We start from the raw sequence: 5,565 nt of genomic DNA, 5'->3' as shown, positions 1-5,565 counted from the left end.
TGCTTTTTTAAATATATTTACAAAAATGTCATCAGATTAACAAAAATTTGTTTATCTGACAGATTAACTTGTATTTTCCCATAATTTAATGCATAAAACTCTTTTTTACTGAAACTCCGTAAAAGTCAACATATCATTTATTAAAAACAGGAAGGAGTATTGCTTCTACTATCATTTGGCTTTGAAATGAGTCATCCATTGGTTCCATGGTTTTAATAGTGGGTGAAGCTCATATATGCACATTCAACATCACATATCCAAATAAAACAGAAAACGTTTTGTGACAAAGGGATAAAGTAACAAAAGTGATGTGAACACAATATTGATCTCACTACTTACTTGTTTGTCTAAATAAAAAAGATAAAAAAAAAAATTAAAAAAAAAATCTCACTACTTACTTAGTAGTATGATATTTATTGAACTTGACCACTTTTTAAAATTACTTTCACTTTAATTACCCACCAAGAAAATAAAAGGGTGCGTGATTTGTAATCATCGTGAGGTCATTACAATAGTTGGATTACCAATAAGAAACAAGATCAAAAACATTTAAATAAAAATAAAATAAAAAAAAAAAAAACACTAAACTCCTTATTTATTTATTTTTATTTTTTTACAATAAGTTAAGCAGGCAACTAGAATAGAGATGAGAGAAGAGCATACATGTATGAGAGAAACCAACCCCCACTTTTGTCTCTTGGTAAGGCATTCACCTACCCCGCAAGTTCTCCCATTCTTTGAAAGACCAAATCCTCACCTACTATCACTTTTTAAGGGTCTTTTTAGTCTTTTTCTTCATTTTTAACGTGTTTTCTCTTAATCCACCATATGTGAATGCATGAATTTCCATTCCTTGTATCTCACCATCCCCCTCCACTAATTCTCCTCCCTATATATTCCTCTTTTTTCTCCTTCACCTAAATCACTCAACATTTTCCAATTCTTTCTTTGCTTAATATTATCTTCTCCATTTCAATCATTTTCCATAACTACAACGTTACTACTACTACTAAGACTACTGCTTAATTCTTATCGTTATCCTTATTAAGGCAATCATTCATACCTTTATTTGTACATCTTTCATTTCTTTCATTGGTTCCTTAATTCTCTCATTCATCCTTCCTTTCGGAAAGCAAAACAGAATTCGAAACTTCAATCCTTTGTTCATTCTCCGCTTCTCATTACCCAACCAAAAATAAGTAATGGGTTCACTTGACCTCAAACAGGAATCTACCCCCTTCATGAACAACAACAACAACAACAACCCCTTAGACCCTGAGGAATTCAGGAGACAAGGATACATGGTCATTGATTTCCTCGCCGAGTACTACAAGAGTATCGAGAAGTACCCGGTTAGGAGCCAAGTCGAGGCCGGGTACCTTCGCAAGAGGCTACCGGAATCAGCTCCGTACAACCCTGAGTCTATGGAGACTATCCTTAAGGATATCCAAACCGATATCGTCCCGGGGCTAACACACTGGCAAAGCCCGAATTATTTCGCATATTTCCCAAGTAGTGGCAGCACAGCTGGTTTACTAGGAGAGACTTTAGCTGCAGGATTCAATGTTGTTGGATTCAATTGGATATCATCTCCTGCTTCCACTGAACTCGAAAGTATTGTTATGGATTGGTTAGCTAACATGCTTAGCTTACCAAAAACCTTTACTTTTGCTAGCGGCGGCGGTGGTGTTATGATGGGAACAACCTGTGAAGCCATCTTAACCACCATCACCGCTGCTCGCGATGCCCTCTTAGACAAAATTGGACGTGACAACATCAACAAACTCGTGGTTTACGGCTCCGATCAAACTCATTGCTCATTCTTCAAGTCAGCCAAAATCGCCGGGATTTCTCCTAAGAACTTCCGCACAATCAAAACCTCCAAGGCACACGCCTTTTCGCTCCGGCCAGAATCCTTAAGAGCCACTATTGAAGCCGATATCAACGCCGGCTTGATCCCACTCTTCCTAGTAGCCACCGTGGGGACCACCTCAACAGCCGCTGTGGACCCCGTTGGACCCCTTTGCGACGTAGCAAAGGAGTACAACATGTGGGTCCACGTAGACGCTGCCTATGCCGGTAACGCTTGCATCTGCCCCGAACTCCGTCACATGATCGACGGAGTCGAAAAGGCCGATTCGTTCAGCTTCAACGCACACAAATGGTTCCTCACAACACTAGATTGTTGCTGTCTTTTTGTCAAAGACCCTAACTCTCTTGTACGTTGTTTATCAACCAATCCTGAGTACCTTAAAAACAAGGCTACAGACACTCAACAAGTCGTCGACTACAAAGATTGGCAGCTAACACTTAGCCGCCGGTTCCGGTCCCTCAAGATGTGGATGGTTATTCGAAGTTACGGAGTCGACTACCTCCGTAACTTCCTCCGCAGCCACGTCGACATGGCTATTTACTTTGAGCAGTTGGTTAACAAGGATAAGAGGTTCGAGATCGTTGTCCCTAGGAGTTTCGCCTTGGTTTGCTTCCGCCTTTCGGCTTCAGCTGTCATTCAGTGTTCTGGACAGAAATTCCTAGAAGAGGAAACTTTGAATGAGATCAACACCGAGTTACTCGAGTCCATCAACTCGGCTGGCCGTATTTACATGACTCATTCTCTAGTTGATGGCACTTTTATGATACGTTTCGCGGTTGGAGCCACCCTTACTGAAATTCACCACGTTACCTGCGCATGGAAGGTTGTTCAAGAGCATGCCACCGCTATTTTAGCACGCAGAAGTCGCAATTGCTAATAGTAGCAGTAATAATTCTACAACGAAAGCATTGCTGATTACGTGCTTTGTTTGTTGGTCATTTTTTAACGATAATTTCGCGACATTAAACAAAACTAAGGTAAGGAATTAAGAAGGTTCCATCTCCGGTGTTGTAAATGATAACGATGATGAACATTGTACTTTTTTTTATTTACAATAAAATTATTTTTTGTTTCTTAATTTTAAAAAAATATTAGTGAGGTGGTAAAACGGAGAAAAAAATGGTACGAAGGTAGGAAAAAAATATAAATTAAAATTTCTATTTTCCCGCCTACCACTAGGTTTATCTTCAAACCTCCCCACTACCTAAACTAAACCACTTAGCTTTATTATTATATTTTTTTTATATTTTGTATCTATTTTTAATTATTCAAGAGTGAATCACTATACCAACTTAAATGTTTGTAATGGACAGCAAACTAGTGCACGAACAAGCTTGTATTTAGTACAATAATTTATTTTTTTTATTCTCTTTTTATATCTATATCAATGAAGTGCAAATTTGTAACACTTATGTATTATACTTGTTTTTGTTTACATGATCCATTTATTTTGCAACATTTATTTCTAAACTTGTGAATTGTACTGTCATCATACTTGAAACTCAAAGTTGTATCACTTATACATATAATTTTGATGGTCGATATTATAAAAAGATTGACGTTGCATATGTATACTCAATTATATATATAAATATATGTACCTAACAATTTACTTTTGAAGCAATATTGTATCAAATAACATGAGAATCTAAAAAAGGTATTACAAAACCGGATAAGATATTAAAAGATTATTAATCTTAAATAATGGGAAGCTTGCTTCTGTTGCAAAAATGGTTGTCAAAATGGTAGTGGGAGAGAGGTGAAGTGAGTTTGAGGTGAAGGAGTGATATCTTTCTTTCACTTTCCTAACAAGGTTTTGGCGACCAATTATTTATTCATATAAGCAACCTTATTTATGGTAACAACAAATTTAATTTCTAGCTTAGTACGGATCAGTCATACTCCATCTATAGATTTCTGAAAATTCGACTCACTTTCTAATTTGATGTATTAAAAGAAGTTCGACTCATTTTAACAATATTCAATATCAGTCAAACATCAAAATTATTTATAAGATTGTTCTTGAACATCAAACATTATCCACTTATGTACATTTATAGTATCTATCCTTGTTTTTATTCATTTCCTCAGATCAATTGAATGAAAAAATGTTTTAGATCATACAATTTGTTGATTTCGTTCGCTTAAATATTGTTAAATAAGTACTAATAATTACGAAGGTATGACGTTAGATTAAGTAATTAATTTTTTTTATCAAGTAATTAATTTAAATGTACGTTGTACAATATTATATACAATTAATTGCATCCTCAAAGTAGGGACACAAACCTAAAATCCACGCCATTTGTAACTAAATCATGGAAAATTGATCTTGGGACCAATATAAAATTATTTGAGATAGATAATAAGTATTTGATGTTGGTAAACATTTATTTATAAAACAATTTATTAAAATAAATGTCAAATAAAAATCATGGAGTACAACTACCAAGGATCTAACACAGTTGGGTGTTATTGGCTTTTAATAAAGCCAAATGGACCACAATCAACCTATACAACAAAGAAAAAGAGTCCCAACAAGTTACCCTTAAAAGTTTGGTGCCTAGTAATCTAATTACATAATTTGATTGGTAAATTATGCTTTGTGTAGGCCTAAGTTAGTTTGCCCTAATTTTTATTAATACTATTAATTGTGAAATTTGTCTTAATTGAAAAAAAGACGTGCAATTGCATGGCATGGGATATATTGACAATTGTCAACACCTGGTTGAAACAAATCATAAGCTGAATTGACGTAGTATAGATCAACCAAGTAATTTTTCAAATAACTTTTTCTACTACTACGTAATTTATTTGATGGACACTAGTGAGAACTAGAGCGGGTTCAAATGAGAAGTGGGAATTTAAATTTTTTTATTTATATTTATATTTATATTTATATTTACTTCGTACGGATTAAAGCTTTAAAATAATAAACAGTCGAAAAAAAAAAACCCCCCTTGTATGTATAAGATATTCTCAATTACTCGAATTAACTCATATTAATAGGCCATATTCTATAATTGAGTTGTCAGAGCATACTACGGATTTGTTTTGTTTACCTTATTTTCACTGATTTCATGTACTCCCTCTGTTTTTTTTTAAATGTATCACTTCCTTATTTGGTAACTTTATATTATATTGTATCATTTCTCTCTCTTATTTTAAACCCTACTTAAATTATTTTATCATTTCTCTCTCTTCCATGGTCTCTACTTATATAATAAAAATATTTACTCTCCCTTATATTCTTTCTCTTTCATGGTCCCCATCTAAATTTTACTATAATAAATTATTCATCCACTCACAATATTATATTACTCTCCTAAAACTCCGCACATCACTAATAAAAAAAAACGGAGGGAGTATAATACTTCCTCCGTTCCTGAAATTTCGACTCACTTAGCATTTGCATGCTCTCCAATAAACATATTTGACCATTAACATTTTTGGCTATGTATAAGTAAAATTTATAAAAAGTAGATATTTGAAAATTTTATCATACAAGAATATAATAAAATCAAAATTGTTAATTTATTTTGACTGAATAAATCATATAATATGGTCAAAAGATATTTTATTTTGACCACATGAATAGTAAATGAGTCAAACTTTTAGGAAAGAAGGTAGTATATTCAGATAAGTTTAGTTAAGTTAAAACAAGTTCCGTAAGTTCAATTCAAGAAAATAAG

At 33.8% G+C, this 5,565-nt stretch overlaps 1 pseudogene; it reads left to right on the top strand.

Annotated features, from left to right (window-relative positions):
* The first annotated feature begins 937 nt into the window (after positions 1–937).
* On the top strand, positions 938–3,281 carry LOC145558456 (L-tyrosine/L-DOPA decarboxylase 2 pseudogene; annotated as a pseudogene).
* The last annotated feature ends 2,284 nt before the right edge of the window (positions 3,282–5,565 follow it).

This window comes from Chenopodium album, chromosome 9 (assembly GCF_948465745.1).
Source record: "Chenopodium album chromosome 9, dcCheAlbu1.1, whole genome shotgun sequence".
Taxonomy (NCBI): Eukaryota; Viridiplantae; Streptophyta; class Magnoliopsida; order Caryophyllales; family Amaranthaceae; genus Chenopodium; species Chenopodium album.
This window is presented reverse-complemented; position numbering and strand designations above follow the sequence as displayed.